At 55.5% G+C, this 19,255-nt stretch overlaps 1 protein-coding gene across 5 annotated transcripts in view; it reads left to right on the top strand.

Annotated features, from left to right (window-relative positions):
• Positions 1 to 502: 502 nt before the first annotated feature.
• ARVCF (ARVCF delta catenin family member) overlaps positions 503 to 19,255 on the top strand; it is a 47,207-nt gene continuing 28,454 nt past the window's right edge. For 4 of the 5 annotated variants that reach the window (XM_079763197.1, XM_079763198.1, XM_079763195.1 and 1 more), the window contains exons 1-2: positions 503 to 703; positions 6,592 to 6,645. The gene's annotated coding sequence lies outside the window, so the exon portion shown is untranslated. Of the gene's footprint in view, positions 704 to 5,258; positions 6,646 to 19,255 lie in introns of those variants that run through there. The other variant, XM_079763194.1, reaches the window with a different exon arrangement.

Genomic DNA, 19,255 nt, shown 5'->3' with positions numbered 1-19,255 from the left:
AACTTTTCTGAGTCTGTTTCCCAGCCTGCAAACGGGGATGGCAGAACTCTCCCCCGCGGGGTGTGTGAGGACCACAATTCGATGTTGACAGGAGAAGCGCTTGGCAAACAGCAGGCGCTAGTGAAGAATACCTACGAAGTGGGGGTGGTGATGGGGACAACGCGGCCGGAATCCGGGGAGGGGGCGTTAGTCCTTCCAGCTCCTGCTCGGGGCCGAACGGTCCGGGGACGTCCTCGAAGGAGCGAGGGAGGGGACGGCCTCGCGGCCCCGACCGCCACCGCAGCCGCGGTCCCGGCAGGTGCCGGGCCTTCGCCGCTCTACGAGGGGACCGGTCTCGGTCGGGACGGACATTAAGATGGCCCAATGGCAAGCTGGCGTCTTCCCGAGCCTGGCCAATCGACGCCGGTTGCTGGGCCGCGCCGGGCCTCCCGACCAATGGGAAAATTTGCGGGCGGATGGGGCGGGGTGGAGAGCTGCTGGCTAGGGCCGCTTTGCGCACGGGCCACGCGAGGGGCGCGCGGGCTGTCCCGGGGGCTGATCGCTGGGCCAGGAGGGTCAGCCCCCGCACGCACCCAACTCTGGGCCCTGCGAACGGTCCCTGGCCGTACGCCCTGGGGACGCCGCGTCCCGCACGCTCAGGGACCTGGGGACACTCGTCTGGGGGCGGGGGCCGTGCTGCGGAGCCGCCCACGCCGAGCTTCAGGTAGGCTGGGCCGGAGGGCGGGGTCCGCAGGGAGCCCGAGGTTGGAGCTGTAGGTGAGGGCCCGGCAGGGGCTGGGTCGGGGCGGGGTCTTTGGCTGGGAGTCCAAGTCTGGACCGGGTCGGGGCTGGGGATCGGAACCCAGCTCCACCCCACCCGCACATCCTCTGCGCCACGGTGCGCGAGACCCTCGACTGGCGGGGACAGGTCCCTTTGTGCGTGGCCTCCGGGCCCTGCCCCCGACTGGCCTGGGCCCCTCCCTGTACTGCACGACGCCGGGCGCCCCGTAGCCAGGGCTGTGCATCCACGGAAACTTTACAACCGCCGGAGGGGCTACGGGGACAGGGAAGTTTCCTGGGGGCGGTGCGCCGCTGGGAAGCGCTGGGGCTCGTCGGGGGGCCAAGGGGGTGTCTCCGCATCCCTTTGCTTCCGTCGCTTAGAGGACCAGAGGAAGGGGGCGGGGACGCTGTCCTGGGTTCAGGAGCGGTGCCCCGACCTGGGCCCGCCCCCTACCTCCCACCTTCATCCCCCCCTGCGCCACCTCGGTGGGACACCGGGGCCCCGAGCAGAACCGCGTCCTGTCCACTCAGAATGCTACCCAGCCCGGGTTCGCTGAGGTGTCGCCTTGGGCGGGCAACCTGGGCATTCCCAGCCTTCCATTTTAATCTTTAAATAATTAAATATTGGGGACTTACGACCAGTCGCCGTTTCTAACCTATGCTGAGTGTATTGCTTTGGTTCCGATGCAGTTTAGACCCAAACATGTTTAGAAACAAAGGAAAGAGAAGAACCTACTCCATGGGGTTTGATCGTTTAGGATAGACGTTTAATGTAACCTCAGGCGGGTACCTCTTGCTCACGCCCCTTCCTCTTATCATGTTACTGTGCAGGGCACACACCAGGTCAGGACTTACACATTCAGGTGCTCAGGGGATGAGCAGCTTAGTGCCTATGGGGGAACCTGCCCCATAAGGCCAGCACCAGGGGCACGATCTGAGCCCCCTACGCTTCCTGCCTCCACTCCCAGATCCAGGCTGCCACCCGAGGTCTGCCTGTCCTGAGCACATTCTGCCTGCCCTGTGCTCAGTGTATCTCTGGGACGGGGCTGGACACAGGGGACAGTGAAAGCCCATGGCCTTTCAATTCCCGAGCAGGTGGTCCAGGCCTTGAGTTTGGCCACACAGCGTGTGTGGCCATGAATCCAGAAGGCATGCTCTCTCCCGGCCTTGCTCTCTTCCATCTGCTGTACCGTGTCTGTCCCCTGTTGCCCCTGCAAGTCTGTGGTCTGCCAGCATCTAGCACAGAGCTGGGCACATAGCATTCCTTTTGCCGGGGACTCTCATCCGGCCTGGGGAGGAGGGTCATGGGCGTACAGCCAGGCCAGCCCCACCCTGCTCTTCCTCACTCGCTTTTCCGCAAGACACCGGTATCTGATGACCAAGTCCCTCCTGGATGAACGGGCTCAAGCCCTCAGCCTTCAGTCCTACTAAGTCAGAGCTGCCCCCATCCCCCTGTCACATCTGGACTGTAGTGCCCCCTCCAGAGGTAGCCCCTCAGGTCTCTTCCTAATCTAGGGGTTCCTTTGCATCTCCTTTCCTGTTTGTGTTGCGTAAGGATTCGGGGGGGGGGGGTTACTGTGCCCCCTTCGCCCCAAGAGACAGGCTTGGGGGACCTGAGCAGCGGGATCCTTTGCCTCCGAGAGCAACCAGAGACTGAAGCACAGCTGGGGGGCGGGGATGCCAAGGACGCCAGGCATGCGGAGCCTCAGCCAGCCCCTAGCATCTGCCCTGTGACCCAGCTTCAGCAGAGAGAGGGAGGGGCCGAGAGAGGGAGGGGCCGAGAGAGGGAGGGGCAGAGCTGGAGTGGAGGACCACGAAAGGAAAATGAGGGCCGTGGGGGCCAGCACTGTGGGATACAGGGAGGAGGGTTGGAGGGTACAAGGGGTTCTGGGAACTTCCCCAGTAATGGCTCAAATGGGGGGAAGACATGTGTTCTTTTGCTGCAGCTTCCATCAAGATTAGGATGAGGTCTAGGGCCACTGTGCAGGAGCCCCTGAATTAGAGAGTAGCCAGAGGGGGGACGTGGGGTCAGGAATCCTTTCATGGGCCTTCCCAACTGGAAGGGCAGCACATCGTGACCTACTTCACACGTCAGAAGATGAGCCCTTGTGCTGGTGGACAACGACCTCCCCTACATGGCTCCCCTTTCCCCTCCCCCCACCCTGGGTCCGTCATAGGTGTTCCCCCTGCCCCAGTGGACCCAGAGGGGCCAGCAGCCCCTAGCGCACGGGTGGGGAACCTTTTTTCTGCCAACGGCCATTTGAATATTTATAACATCAATCGAGGGCCATACAAAATGATCAGCTTAAAAATTCGCCTGCTATATTTGGTCAGACATTTAATTAACTCAACCCTAACGCCTTGGGAGGGCCAGACCAAATGATTTCTCAGGCCTTGTACTGCCCCGGGCTGGACGTTCCCCACCCCTGGTCTAGAGCAAAGCAGCAGCACGCTAAGTGCGGCCACCAGAGGGCACCAGGGACCACCATGCCAGGCAAGACTGGCTCCACCCAGGACCCCTCCCGAGGCACCCTGTAGGGAGACCAGAGCCCTGCGTTCTCTAGGTTGCCTGTTCTGGGTGCGCGGCTGGAGAGGAGCAAGGATCCCTGGGACAAGCCCCTTGCTACCCCTCAGAGCCCCTCACCACCTTTGGTGCCGGCAGAGGAGACCCAGAGTCTGGACGGCAGGTGGTTGAGCACCGTCTTGGGCAAGGGCAGTGAGGGACGGCCCCTGCACCTGCACAGCGCTGAGAGTGAGGACTCCTTCAGTTGAATGCCCCAGGCACCACCCTGCTTCCATAGGCTGGCCCTGCCATCAGGAGCGTTCCAGGCAAGGACTCCGAACCAGCCACTCAGGGCGGGGCTGTGCCTCTGTGCCTCAGTGCCCTCAGCTATAAAATGAAAGGGTGCAGCCAAAGTGGGTGCCTTTTCATGATGCACCGAGTTACCAGATTGACAAGAGCTCATCAGGATTTGCCGTGGTGCAGCCGGAGGCTCTGGTGCAAAGCGGGCTCTCCCACAGGCCTGCTGGACCCTCACCTGAGCTCCTCACTACCCACTGTGGCCCCAGGTCACCTGCCCAGCCCTCCCAGCCCTAGCCCCGGCCCTCCTCTGGACTCGGTTTGTGCCCATGGGAGCTGTCTCGTTGTCAGATGTCTGCGGGTCCATAAGCTTGCTGTTCTGGCCTGGTGGCTGGCCCTTGAAGGCTGGGCTGGGCTTCTGCCTCAGCTGGAGACACAGCAGGCCTTTCCAAGGCTGGGGTGGGTCTGATAAGGGGTGTGGTGACTCCCTTGACCTTGAGGTTCTTGGTAGAGGGTCCTTGGACTGGCAGGTGACCCCAGAACCTGCAGACCAATTCTGAGGGGGTGATGAGAAAGGATCCCCATGACAGGTACCCCCTGCCCTCACATCACAAATCCCATCCCTGGTTCTACCTTCATATCTCAAGTCTGTTCATCTGTTTGTCCATCTGTCCATGGCCCTGGGACTCCTGTTAGGCTCTGCCCAGCCCCGACCGATACAGCGCTGCTGTGACAAGGATGCCCTGGGAGTGGACGCCCACGCCTCCCCATACCCTCCCGCTCCCTCTGCTTCCACCCTCCACCGTGGGAAACCCTTCCTTGGACTCCCTCCCCCGCACAGCCCTGCAGACGTTCCCACCCCCACACTAGTGTTTACTGCTTGGTCTCCTCTGTGTTTGTGGAGTTCTTGGCCTGGCAGGAGCCCCATGAAAAGGAGCACGTTCTTCTTGTGACCGCACATTCCCAGCTCAGTGGGTGAGTTGTGGGAGTCCTGGGGGCAGGAAAACCTCCTGAGGTGCTGGCCCAGTGCCACCTTGCCCGGACCCAGTTTCCCCATCTGTAAAATGGGGTATTGGGAGTGAGCGTCTATATGATGATAGTGCACAGCCAGCATTTAAAGAGACTGCTCATCAGTGAATAGAGCGTTGGCCTGCAGACTGAAGGGTCCCGGGTTTGATTCTGGTCAAGGGCACATGCCCAGGTTGTGGCCTCGATCCCCAGGAGGGGGCATGCAAGAGGCAGCCAATCAATGATTCTCATCATTGATGTTTATCTCTCTCTCCCCCTCTCCCTTCCTCTCTGAAATCAATAAAATATTAATAAAATAATAAAACCTCCACCATTTATTTTTTTTAATATATTTTATTGATTTTTTACAGAGAGGAAGAGAGAGGGATAGAGAGTTAGAAACATCGATGAGAGAGAAACATCGATCAGCTGCCTCTTGCACACCCCCTACTGGGGATGTGCCCGCAACCAAGGTACATGCCCTTGACTGGAATCGAACCTGGGACCCTTGAGTCCGCAGGCCGACGCTCTATCCACTGAGCCAAACCGGTTTCAGCAAACCTCCACCATTTAAAAAAAGGCTTCTCATGAGGCCAGTGCTGGGGAGAGGCTGGTGGTTTGTCTGTTTGTTAATCCTCACCTGAGGATATTTTTCCAATGATTTTTAGAGAGAGTGGAAGGGAGTGGGAGGGATAGAGAGAGAGAAACATCGATTGGTTGCCTCCCACACATGCCTGGACCAGGGCCAGGGATTGAGGCTGCAACCGAGGTATGTGCCCTTGACCAGAATTGAACCCAGGACCCTTCAGTCCGAGGGCTGACGCTCTATCCACTGAGCCAAACCGGCTAGGGTGAGGCTGATGGTTTCCAGGCCTGAATAAATAAATAAAAAAGGTATGCAGTTCTCTGGGACAAGCTCTATATATGAACATTTAAGCCCAAAACTGAGGTGTCCCAGAAATGTCACATTCTGAGCAAAAGCTGATCCTTGAGCCTCAGACCTAGGGACAGGAGCAGCAGCACCTGGGCTGTGAGCAGGAGGGCATCAGTGGGCAGGTGGGCTCCTGACCACGCCTCCCTTCCTTGGCGCACAAGCTCGTGTCTTCACATGCATGTGCGTGCCCAGCTTGGGTCCCCGTGCTCCCCTGCCTCAGGCCCCATGATCCTCCCTGACTTGAAGCCCCTACCCTTGATGAAGGGGCTGCAGTAAGGAGGGAGGCCCACCCTCCAGGCCCCACATGGGCCACGTCCACAAAGGAAGATTGGACATAGGTGGAACAATCTGGAAGATACCGTGGAGCTGAGGGAGAGAGCTCCTGATCTCAATCACGCCTCCCAGGAGATAGCCTCCCCTCTGGGGTCCAGACCCTCCCTGCCTGTCTCTGCCACCCTGGCTTTCTTTTTTTCATGACGCAGACACTCTCTGGCAACATCTCCAGGCTTGATACGAGGGGGAATGTCTTCCCAGGTTGTTGGTCAAGACAGAAGGCCACGTGGGTCCTCCGTCCCCCCTTCTGCAGCATGTGAAGGGCGCTTGGCCATAGCTCCAGTCCCTGGGGCCCAGAGACCGGGGAGCTGGGTTGGCCTGAGGGAGCCTCAGGACAGGCAGGGGGAGTAGGGCCCAGCAGGGGGTGGGGACAGAGCCCTGGGCGGTGGGTTGTGACACCCTGCATGGGCTGGACACTGGTGAGGGAGTTCTTCTTTCTGGGCCTTTAACACAACCAAGCACACCCCGCCTTCTGGAAGGGGGACAGATGTTATCATCAGTTCACAACCCAACAGTCACACTTTTGAAGAATCGTCACAGCGTTAGAAACACAGGGACCATGGTATTCCAGTGCCCACTGCAGATGTGATGGCCCCAGTCGAGTGGGGACAAGAGTGCTCACAACTGCGCATGTCAGAAGCTCCATAGATGACCTCGGGATCAGGGATGACAGTGCCCAGCCAGGAGACTGGCCACATCCAGAAGAGACTTAGCCTGGCAGGTGGGCCTCACAAAGTGCCCTCTGGTTTCCCTGCAGGAGCTGGAGTTGGCAGGATGGGTGTCGGGACATGCTGATCTCCCCCTGAGACAGGTAGGTGACCCGGGCTTGGCTTGGGCACATTTCCTCACACAGGACAGCAGAATGTCCTGGTGGGCTGGGTCAGTGTGGTCAACAGGGATGGACCGTGGCTCTAAGTGGTGTGTGCTTCCAGTCAGCCTCTCGCTGGGTGGGCATAGCACCCTGGACTGGACCTGGGATCTCCTGCCACCCCTGCCTGGATTCACTGATGGCGTGAGCATGGACAGCAGCCACCATTTGACATCTGGCTTGAGGGATGAGCCTGCATTCGGGCCAACTGACCAGGACGTTAGCTGGGTTGTTCTGCACCACCTTCACATGGACGTCTGCCACGGCCGTGTCTGATATTGGCACAGCCCGCCCCGCTCTGCTCTTAGCTCAGGGTGGTCCCTGCTGCCAGGGGAGACTAAAGCTGCCCGCTGCGGACAGGCAGTGGTCCCACATGCCAGAGTGCCAGGAGGAGGGCACCAAGGCCAAGCAGCAGGCTTTGCCGGGCCCAGAGAGGAAATGTTTCAATTCTGCAGGCCGTAGGTCTGCCACTCACAGCCACACTGGTCTGCGTTGTAGAGAGAAAGCTGCCACGGACGACAGTTCTCTGAATAGTCTGATGACATGTGCTGGCCCAAGGCCTTGGGCGGTATCTGTTTTGTGGGTTTCTCTGTAAATCACAGCTCCAGTGGGATGGGCATGGTGCCAGCAGGAGGCTGAGTGGTCCCTGTCTCCCCAAGGACCCTCTGAAGGGTGCACGGTGTGCCCTCCTGACACCCCAGGCTGCCAGAGTTTACTGTGGTGGCGGCTTTCATAGAGTGGTGGTGGCTGGTAAGAATGCGCCCAGTCACTCTTCTCCGTCCAATACAGGCTCCCAGTCCCCAGCCCAGTGATCTGGCCCCAACCCACCGGGTGCTGTCTCTGTAGGAGGCTCAGCCGACCAGCTCTGTGGATCCTCAGTGTCACTGAGTGTCCAGTGTGGAGAGCCTGGCCCAGTCAGTGCTCAGGGTATGCTGAGAGCCCTTGGATCTCCAGATGCCTGAGTGTCCTGTGCTAAGGGCTGTGCGACGGAGGAGAGGTGCGAGGAACCCCCCACTTTTCTTGTCTCTTCCCCAGAACCTCAGTTGTTGGAGGCTCACAGGTGGGCTGGTGGGAGCCGGGGATCCACAGCTATCTGGCTGCGTGGGAGGACTAAGGTCCAGCCAAACATCTCAGTGGCCAGACTGGTAGGCCTTGCAGGGGCTCTGAATTGGGTTAAAGAAGCTCAGGCTGCGGAGCTGGTGTGGCTCAGTAGTTGAGCATCGACCTATGAACCAGGAGGTCATGGTTCGATTCCCATTCAGGGCATATGCCCGGGTTGCAGGCTTGATCCCCAGTAGGGGGCATATAGGAGGCAACCAATCAATGATTCTCACCATTGATGTTTCTATCTCTCTCCCTTCCTCTCTGATATATATATCCTACCTAATAAAGAGGGAATATGCCAATTGACCATCACACCCTCACAAGATGGTGGAGCCCACAGCCAATAGAGGGAATATGCTAATTGCTGTCATGCCCTCACAATATGGTGGCACCCACAGCCACAAGATGGTGGCACCCAGTCTCCTCAGCCCCGCCTCATCCAGCCAGAGTCCCCCAGTCCCCTCAGCCCCACCTCATCCAGCCTCAGTCCCTCAGTCCCCTCAGCCCTGCCTCATCCAGCCTCAGTCCCCCAGTCCCCTCAGCCCAGCAGGGGAAGGCAGTTGAGGACGATCATGCCGGCAAGGGAGCAGTTAGGCATCAATCAGGCCAGCAGGGGAGCGGTTAGGGGGCTATCAGGCTGGCAGGCAGGCAAGTGGTTAGGAGCCAGCAGTCCAGGATTGTGAGGGGGATGTCCGACTGCCGGCAGTTGGACATCCCCTGAGGGGTCCCAGATTGGAGAGGGTGCAGGCTGGGCTGAGGGCCCCCCCCACCCCCATGCATGAATTTCATGCACTGGGCCTCTAGTATATATCTATATCTATATCTATATCTATATCTATATCTATATCTATATCTATATCTATATCTATATAAATAATAACAAGTACATTATATATATATAATGTATTTGTTATTATTATTTTTTTCATTTCCATTTGCCTAGAAGATAATTTTCCATCCTTTCACTTTCAGTCTGTGTGAGCCCCTTGTTCTGAGGTGGGTCTCTTTTTTTTAATTTAAAAAAATATATATTTCTTTATTGATTTCAGAGAGGAAGGGAGAAGGAGAGAGAGATAGAAACATCAATGGTGAGAGAGAATCATTGATTGGCTGCCTCCTGCACGCCCCCTACTGGGGATCGAACCCACAACCCAGGCATGTGCCCTTGGCCGGAATCGAACCTGGGACCCTTCAGTCCCCAGGCTAATAATGCTCTATCCACTGAGCCAAGACAGCTAGAGCTTGCTTTTTTTTTTTTTTTTTTTAAAGGAGCTGGAAGGTGGTATAGAGGGTGATGGTGATGCCAGGCCTAGGCAAGATGTGTCCTGAGGGACATGTGTGTTCTTCACTGCAGTCATGTCAGCACTGGTACCTCCTCTCAGAGACCGCCCTCAGGTCGGCCTTTTATTTCCCCTCCCCCCACCCTCACTGATTTTCAGAGAGTCGAAGTGAGGGGACAAGACAGAGAGAAACATTGATGTGAGAGAAACACGATTGGTTGCCTCCTGCACGTGCCCCAGCTGGGGCCAGGGAATCGAACCTGCAACCAAAGTACGTGCCCTTGACCGGAATCAAACCTGAGACCCTTCAGTCCCCAGGCTGATGCTCTAACCACTGAACCAAACTGGCGAGGGCTCAGCTCGGCTTTTGTGGTTGAGCGAGGCTGCGCTTCTGTGACCACTGGCCCCTAGCCAGGGTTTCTTGAGGTTTTGATGTGTTCCTTAGCCATTGGTATGAGTCTTGACGCATTACAGCATGAATTCTCTCCTTGTCTGCCTGCCTGCTGCAAGTCTTTTTCAGCCTTTTAATTTTTGCTTGTGATGGTTTACATATTCAGAAATTTTTCATATTTTGTGGTGAAACCTGCCGAGTTGTTTTCCTTTTTACTTATTCCATTGTTCCATGCATTGTCCTCCCTAGCATGTAGCCAGATAAATTCACATGGATCTTTTCCTGTGGGTATTTCTAGCTTAGTGTTTACACTCAAGGTTTCGTTCATCTAGAATTTACTTTGTCATAAATGTGAGGTGAGGATTTACTTTTTTAAAAAATATTTTTTAAAATTGATTTTAGAGAAGAAGGGAGAGGGAGAGAGAGATTAGAAACACCAATGATGAGAGAGAATCATTGATCGGCTGCCTCCTGCGTGCCCCCTCCTGGGGATCAAGCCCAACCCAGGCATGTGCCCTTGGCCGGAATCGAACCCGGGACCCTTCAGTCCGCAGGCCAACGCTCTATCCATTAAGCCAAACCAGCCAGGGCGGATTTAACTTTCTTTTTATATGGTTGTATCTGAACTGTTTCTTTTTTATTTATTTTGAGAGGATGTTTGTTAAGGCTGGGGACAGCAGAACAAGGAAGGGCTGAGGGTGGAAGAAGCAACCAGGAAGAGCAGTAGGGCGGCTGTCGCTCTCTAGAAACATTAGGGGGAAGAAGTGAGCCAAGGCGGGCTGCTGTCGGCTCGCTGGAGCGTCAGAAAAGGGGGCCTTGGGGACAGGTTCAGGGGCCTAGCCTGGGAAGAGCTGCTGCTGCCCATTGCTCCCCTGGTTGCAAGTCTTGTGGGATCCCTTAGAGTTTAGGAGATGCGCGAATTTGGGGGAAGAAGGAGGAGAAGGGGAAGGCGCAGGCGTGCTCTGGGGAGGGGGAGTGTGCTGAACGGTGTCTTTTTGTTGTTGTGGTTAATCCTCACCCGAGGATATTTTTTTTCCCATTGATTTTTAGGGAGAGTCGAAGAGAGAGAGAACGATAGAGAGAAACATCGATGTGAGAGAAACCTTATCAACTGGTTGCCTCCTGCAGCCCCGACCAGGGCCTGGGCCGGAGAGGAGCCTGCAACCAAGGTACATGCCCTTGACTGGAATTGAACCCGGGCTTGGTCTGAAGGCCAACACTCTATCCATTGAGCCAAACCGGCTCGGGCTTCTGAACTGTGTCTTGACTAATATTTTCTGTCACCAGAAATTGGAAATGTCACATCACGTGTCCTTGGGTTTGTGGTGCCCTTGGCTAGAGCCCAGTGGATCGTTAAGATCCGGTCACCAGCCCTTGTGTTCTCAGAAGCCCATCCCTCTGTGTGTTTACCTATAGGGACATGTTGGGTCCACTCTGTTGGGACCTCCCCCATCCTTGGAATCATAGGCTCACACTGCTGGAGCCCACTGGCCCTCCCTCTGTGGGTTTGTGTCACGTGCTGTCCCATACACATCGTGCCTGCTCTGTTTTCCCTGTGTCTTGGGCTCGAAGCCCCTCTGAGCACCCTTCATTACTGAGAACAGGTCCCTGCCGTGGTGGGGCCCCCTCAGAAACCCCACAGGTGACCAGGTCCCTTTGTGGACATCCAGGCTTTGAATGCTATGCGCTACCTGTGGCCAGAGACAGCCCCAGAACCACCTGCAAGGCGGGGGGGCATGGGTGTGCCTTACCCAGGCGGCTTTGTCATGCTGGGGGAGTGAACTGGCCTCTTCCTCAAGGGTCATGAGCCTGGCATCCGCATGCCCGCAGTGGGTGGCACCACCTGGCCAGGGGCTCACGTATCCTGTTTGTGTCTCAGCCTCAGGGGCTGGTAGGCTTGTGGTGACCAGCCAATCTGCCTGCCACACAAGGATCTTGCCCTCGTGGCTGGAAAGCCTGGTTCAGGCCGGCCGGCTGCCCTCTCCGCTGTGGGCTGTCCTAAGCCAGGCAGCCAGGGGCCTCTGTGATTGGACTTGTGGGTCATTCCCCAGGTGGGCTCTGTTAGAGGCGCCGAAGGAGAAACGCATGAGGCTGAAAGTGGTAAAGAACTATAAATTTATTAGGTCATCTGGCGAGACCAGATAGGCTGAGCTCCAAAATGGTGCCTGCACCCAGGGAAGGGGAGTCAGATATTTTAAAGGACTCCAGGCGGGCTTTTTCAGTGGGGAATTCTCTGGGTGGGTCCAGATCCTGGGCCAGTCTGGAGGGGGAAGTTACTGGTCTTAGCAAATGGAATGTGGTCTAAGCGAAAGGGAATGTCAGACCTAAGATTATTTAAAGGTCCGTTTCCCAGGGGAGGGGGTATCGATTCAATTATTTGATCAGACCTAACAGGCTCGATGTGAGAAACAGGAGCCAACACCACAGCCCCAGGTCCCTTTCCACCCCCAGAACCCATGCATCTCAGGGGAGGCAGAAGGAAGGACACTTATGCGGCAGGACTTGGGTTCGGACCCTGGCTCTGCTTACCCCACAGGCCGCAGGAAGGGCTCCGTGCCGGCCACTGCGGTTGTGATGTGAGTGCCATGCCAGCTTCCGGCTGCACCATCCCTCGCTCAGGGTGATTCACAGCCCGTGGCGTGGGGGGTGCAGTGGGGCCAGCTTAGTGAGGCCGGGCAGTCCCTGCAAGCCCACAGTGGCTGTTGTGGTGTGTTTACCCTCACCCCCCAGCCCCATCACGCTCCTCCCAGAGCCCCCCCCCCCCCGCCCCTCTGCTCTTCTCTATGGCCTCCCCTGGGGCCTCTCACTGTCACTCTGGCCAGAGTCAGCTTTGGGCTCTTCCCTGGACTTGTTCTGCTTTGTCCCCTTCTTGTACTGTCCTTGGGGGAGCTGCCCGAGAAGCCCCCTGGGCCATCAGGCTGCTGAGGGGCCTCCGTTCCCCCAGGCCCTGGGTGCCCTGCCCAGCATGACTCTCAGCTGGAGCCCCGGGAGTCATCAGCTCTGTTTCTCTCGCCCACGGGGGAAGGCATCCCGGTGGGGGAAGCCAGAGGCACCCCACCCCCACGGCGCATCTTGCCAGGTTGATGTTTGCAGTGGATGAGTTTGGTATTTCGAATATGCCTTGAGTTAAACTTTTTCTTTTCAAAATATTTCACTCTCCTGAAAACCTAATTAGGCCATTCATTCGTCTGAATGTACTTGCTGCTCTCTGCATTTTGTGAGATAATGAGGCTGTGGAGATGCTGCCAAACCTATCCTGGGGGTAGGGGGAGGCTTTTGCTCTGTGCCCTGGAGGGAAAGGTGCCCCTGTGGCCTTTCCTGGCCTGTGGGATCTAAGCCCCAGGTCGGGGGTGGGGAGTAGGGGGCGGGGGCGCCAAGTTTATAGATGGGGAAACAGGCCTCTGTCACTGAAGAGTCTGGGATGGCATAGGTGGAGGGGTCTCAGCCCCGGCAAGGCCCACCCTTCACAAATCATCTCCTGTCACCTCTTGTCACACACCCCTGCCTCCCCGCCCCCCCCCCCCCATCACCTCTCACCCTAGGCCCTGGGTCAAGGCCATGGCCTCAGTGATGCCACGGAGGTGCCTCCTACATCCCCTGGGCCAGGCTCCCCTGAGGGGCTGAGAGCCAGGGAGAGGCCACAGGACCAACCCACAGACGCTCAACGACAGTGGCACCAGAGCCTTTTTAATAAATTATAAACCAATATGTGCTTTTCTATAGAAAATGTAGAAAATAAACCAGAAAAGGGGGGGGGGAAATAATGGCTGTCACACCCCTGCATCCTGGCACTGGCAGTCCTTCCTAAGCTCCTGGGGTGGGGGTGGGGGGGTTTCTGTACGTGCAAGTTTCAGCTGCTGGGTTTGGGACTCCGCTTCCCCTCACCAGCATCTTCTGTGTTGATGCTTTGCCAACACAAGAGAGTGGGTGCCCTTCACTCTGCTGGCCCTACCACGCCGCTCCTCTGACCACCTGGCTATTCCCTGCCCCCTCCCCACCACAGCCTCAGGCCCAGCTGGGTCCGGGGACTTGGGTGAGACCAAGACCACCTTGCCTCTTGAGCCTCCCAGCATGGGTGCGAGAGATTATGATGGGGAAACTGAGGCTCAACAAGCAGAGTGGTGGTGGGGGAGGGGGGTTGCTCCCAGGCCTGCCCCAGACAAGTACATCTTCCATTTTCATCTTCCTGGTAACAGTTCTCTGGCCTTTGTGGTCTGCAGAAACCTATTGTTCGTGATTAGGCTAATTCAGAACATTTGAAGAAATAATTCCAGACGTTTATTTGCCAAATCGTTTTAACAGGGGCATTCGTTAATTTTTAATCAAGCCTTTATGCTTGCAGACTTTGTCTTTGCAGAACCCGGACTTCCAGAGGTTTAGTGTTGCTAGTGGTGGAGGTATATGATGCCCCAGGGTGCAGTGCGGGGAAGGAGGCCATCTGTGACCTGTGACAAAGGCAGGAGCTGCGTACCCTGGAGGAACCCTGGGCCCAGCATGCAGGCTGACATGTCCTCTTGCTCCTGGTTATCCTCCGCTACCCTGACCCAACCTGTTCTGCTCCGTTCGCTCAGACTCCTCCCTCTGTCTCCACCAAGTGATGGGCAAGAGGAGTGAACCTCAGGCCAGATACATGGAGTCTGAAGACAGCAGCCTTGGGCAGGGGAAGGGAGCTGGGTGGGAGTGGAAGAGTGTCTGCCATCCCCTCCCCTGAAGCTGGTGGTGGGGCTGCTTTGGCCAGGGCAGGGGAAGCTCCTGAGCTGGGTCTGGTTCTCTTGCCCCAACACCCCCCATGAGATGCTTCCCCATCACCTTCAGGATAAAGGCCATACCCGGTCCCTGTGATACCACCAGCCTCACTCCTCGCCACACCCACCTTTAGCATCAGCAGGCTCTGCCTGGATGAGGTCTCCGTGCCCACTCCCCCCTCGTGCCATTCTAGACACAGAGGCACTCCCTTCAAGTGAGTGTCCCTCTGAGCCCTCAGGAGCCCCAAGGCAGTCCATCTCCTGACATTTCTCCAGTTTCTTGCAAAAATTGGCCTCCGTATACAGCACATGCTCTGACTCTGCAGGGCAGCCCAGGCATGGGAGTCACAGGGCTCTGTTCACCTGGGCACTATACTGCAGCTGCTCATCCTTTCTTCCTTCATGCAGCAGAAATTAATTGAGCACTGCCGCATGCCAGGTGCTGTGCTGGTTGCCACTCAGCTCTGGCCTGTAATTCAGTAGAAGATGAGGTGATGGCTGTCCCTGCCCACCTGCACCTCCAGTTCCATTTGAGGCAGCAGGTGAAACGTTAGATTTGTTGTTGTGTCTGCCTTGTTCATACAGAGGCTTAAGGGCTTAGGGAGGCATAGTAGTAACTTCACATTGTGATCCTAGCTAGGTTCAGAGATTAACTTTCTCTGTCTTCCTTCAGTCCTGCTAGGTTCATAGGTTAATTTTCTCTATTATAATTTTTTTCATTTCTGGCATATGAAAGGTAGTCAGTGAGAGATGCATTGGTTATTTCAATGAGAATCTTGGTTTTGGGATTTAAATGCCTATGTGCTCATTTATTTTATATTTATCCATATTAATTTTTTATTTTTTAATTATGAAAGTAATTAAGGCTATGAATTTACCTCTGAGAACAGCTTTAGCTATAACCCATATTTTAATTTCCAGCTTTATTGAGATGTAATTAACATATAATACTGTGTAAGTTTATGGTATATAATGTGACGATTTGATACATATATATATTGTGAAATGTTTACAACAATAAGATTCATTAACCCATCCCTTCACCTCACATTATTATTATTGTTCTGTTGTTGTTACAGTGAGAACATTGAAGTTCTTCTCTCATAGCAACTTTTAAAAATATATATATTTTATTGATTTTTTACAGAGAGGAAGGGAGAGGAAGAGCGAGTTAGAAACATCAATCAGCTGCCTCCTGCACACCCCTTACTGGGGATGTGCCCACAACCAAGGTACAAGCCCTTGACTGGAATCGAACTTGGGACCCTTGAGTCCGCAGGCCGACACTCTATCCACTGAGCCAAACCAGTTAGGGCTCTCATAGCAACTTTTAAGTACAGTAAGTCCTCACAACATTATTAATAAGTTGTTGGAATTGTGGCAAAATGACGTATAATGAAACCAATTTTACCACAGGTTAATTTATATAAATGAGTTAAGTTCCTATGGCATCTCATCAATGTTATAACGAAATGATGTTGAACAAAATGATGTTATTAATGACCTGCTGTACATAATACAATGTTATTAACTATAGTCATCATGCTGTATATTAGATCCTCAGAATTTAGTCATCTTATAACTGACGGTTTGTATACTTTGACCAGCATCTTCCCATTTCCCCTTCCCTTCAGCCTCTGGCAGCCACCATTCTACGATTCATACATGCTTATGTATGATATGTGAATATATTTTTTCACTGTTTCTAAATGGTCAGCTCTATATGCTTAAATTTTTATCTTTTAAACAAATTTTTATTAATTTTTTTAAGTAGGGGGGGAGAGAAACATTGATTTGTTGTTCCACTTACTTATGCACTTATTGGTTGCTTTTTGTATGTGCTCTGAACAGGAATCAAACTTGCAACCTTGGTGTATTGGAACAACACTCTAACCAACTTACCTACCCAGCCAGGCCCCTTCTTTTGACTCTTAAAGCCATAGTCCAGGGTCCTGGTGAGCCATGTTTGCTGCCTCCCGGGAAAGATTGACCATGCAAACGGCAACGTGACTTTGAAAATCCAGGAACTTCACCATGAAGTCTGCTTAAGGTAATCTCAGAGCTAGGTTAACCCTTTTATTTTATTTTTATTTTTAAAATATATTTTACTGATTTTTTACAGAGAGAAAGGGAGAGGGAGAGAGAGTTAGAAACATCGATGAGAGAGAAACATCAATCAGCTGCCTCCTGCACACCCCCCACTGGGGATGCGCCCGCAACCAAGGCACATGCCCTTGACCAGAATCGAACCTGGGACCCTGGAGTCCGCAGGCCGACGCTGTATCCACTGAGCCAAACCGGTCAGGGCAAGGTTAACCCTTTTAAAGATCTCGAGTTAAGGAGGTGAGGTTTCCGGTTTGTTCTTAATAAGGCTGTCAGCTATTTTTTACCAAAAAGAGTGTCTGCAACATGGGAGGTGATGAGTGGGCAGCGGATGCTGCAGCTGACAACTGAATATCCGGACAATGGCCAGGGCTGTGGGCAGCCTGGTGGCGAACGTGAACCCAGACCTCAGTGTGGCCTGGGGCGCCAGCCTAGGCAGGCCTCCCTCCCACACTGCAGAGTGGATACCACATGTTCAAGAAGTCCGAGGAAATATCAGCCTAATGAGAGTGAATCGTAAAACCCAGGGAACAGACACGTCCACCGTTTTCTCAGCTTCGACCTGGACGATGACAGGCCTTCTCTGTGAGGCGGTTTCTGACCTTTTCTTTGGGTCCCATGTCTATTTTTTCTGCCTCAGAGAATCCCCGTTATGTCAAAACTTGGCCCGGGTTTCATTTTCCACATCGCCTGTCTTCCCTCTTTTATCAGCTCTTTAATCGTTTTCTGCTGGTCTGGAAGGACTGCCTCCAGTTTGCTTTCTGCTAACTCCCCATAACCTGGTTTTCTGCTCGGCCCTGCCTGCTGTTGGCTGCCTCTGCCATGTTTTCCTGTAAATCTCTACAGGAACCTCCTCATTTATGATTGTTCCTTTTCATTAAGGTCTGTTCTCAGTGCATCTGTTCAACGCCGTCTTTCGCCATTTGAGAACACATGCCAGCTAGTCCCTAATATCTGTGCTAATAAATGCACTGAACACGGTTCAGCAGAAGGCTCTCGGGTCTCCTAAGGGCACAGGATCCGCCCGGGGTGTGGGGTGCTGCAGGAGGTCTGTGCATGCTGGGTGCTTCTGACCAGGGGCCGTGGCCCCGCCACCCCCATCTGTCACAGACAGACCTTAGTGTGGACCGGAGGCCTGGGGCTGCTTGTAAACTGTGTTGTCAGGAACAGGTCTGGCCTCTTGGTCGGGGACAGCCTTGCCTGGTGATCAGGACAGTAACGGGGTCTGCCCAGGACCTCTGATCCTCACCAGGAGCCATGATGGCTAAGGAGCCATAGTTTTACCTTCCCCTCCTCACAAGGACTGCCAGGCCACCTACCACCCATTTTCTGGTGGGGCAGGAGCAGCTCCATAGGGCAGTTATGGTGAGTTCATTGGCAGCCACACAGAGCAGAGAGTATGCATGCGTGTGCATGCATGACTGTGTGGGTGGCTGCACGCAGGTGCTGCAGGTGAGTTTGAGGAAGTCCCAAAATAGTCAGCAAGCCTCTGCAGTGTTTCTTCCTCCTTGTGGCCAGCCACAGACCAGCCTGGATCCCAGCAGGCTCTCGTGGTATATTACATATGTGTGTGGGTTGGGGGAGCCAGACGAGGACACTCACTGCTGGGCTTAAAGTCTGTGCTGGGTGGGGGTGGGGTGGAGCCCCCTGCCCAGTCCCACTGGCTTATTTGCATATGAAAAGCAGGACTCTGCTGTTGGCTGGAGGTTGGTGGTGTCTGGACTTGTTGCCATGGGCACTGGGAGCTTCAGAGCCGCAGAGCTGGTTCCCAGGAGGAGGAGAGCGGTTGGGAGCGGCAATGCTGGCATCCAGCTCAGTCTCTGGGAGGGAAGGGCTGTCCCTGGGGGTCCCTCCAAGGAGCCAGAGCTGGCCAGAGGCCACTTGGGACTGTGGGCTAGAGCAGACCAGAGGGGACCTGGCCCTCTGAGGCAGCAGGCCAGGAGCAAGGCTGGAAGTGCCTGGAACCTCCCTCCCCAGGCCATGCCCACCTCCGATCCATCCAGAATCAGGCAGCCACGGCCACTCTGCCTCTGCCACAGCAGCTGGAGGGGCTCTCACACCGGTGCTGCTGTAGGCCCTGTCCCTTTCACTGAGCTGCGAGTGCCGTGCAGGTGAAGCCACGTGGAGCCTCCCTGCTTGGGTCCCCAGTGCTGTTTCCTGATGAGGGAGTGCGGGCCAATTCCCCACACATCTCACTCTTCCCGGAGAACCTTCTTCTGGGGGCTGCGGGTGATTCAGCTGAGCCCCAGGTCCCATCTCCCCTGGGCTATGTTGGGGTCCCCTCCCGCCTCCCTCCCGCCCAGAGCCATGGGAGGATTGACTGGGTATATTGCTGATGATGGTCCCTGCAGGCACATCCAGCTGCCTGGAAGTGTCAGCAGCTCGCAGGAATGCTGAGAGAGCTGGCCAGGTGGGTGGAGCAGGGGCCAACATCGGGGGTGCAGGGGACGGTTGCTGACTTGCAGGGGCACTAATGTGTCAGGGCCGCCCTCCCCGGGATCTGTGTGGTTCTGCCCACAAAGGGAAGAATCTGTCGTGGGGCCATTACCGCCTCATGTTGCCCCCTGGGCCTGTGATCCCCACCCCCACGCCAGGGGCTTAGCAAAGCTGCAGTGGGTCAGACTGAGGTCACTTGGGGAGGGCCAGCCCGGCAGGGGCCCAACATGCAGGGGCACTGCCAAGTGCCTGGTCAGCAGCAGTCAGGGCGGGAGGGACCCGTGGGCTAGGATGGGGAGGGGCTCTATGACCAGGGCCACCTCCAGGGTGGCGGGGGGTCTGTTGGGGTGAGCCTCCCTGACTGTGGAGCTGGGGCACAAACAGGACAAACATGCTGGGGTGGGGTTGGGGGTGGGGACTCCACGTTTGGCCCCTGTCACTGTGCCCCGGACCTCAGTCCCATCTCCCCAACTCTGGAGCAAGCAAGGCCACAG

Source organism: Cnephaeus nilssonii (genome assembly GCF_951640355.1).
Source record: "Cnephaeus nilssonii genome assembly, chromosome: 22".
NCBI classification, from domain to species: Eukaryota; Metazoa; Chordata; class Mammalia; order Chiroptera; family Vespertilionidae; genus Cnephaeus; species Cnephaeus nilssonii.
Note: the sequence above shows the minus strand (reverse complement) of the source record. Positions and strands in the feature narration are given on the sequence as shown.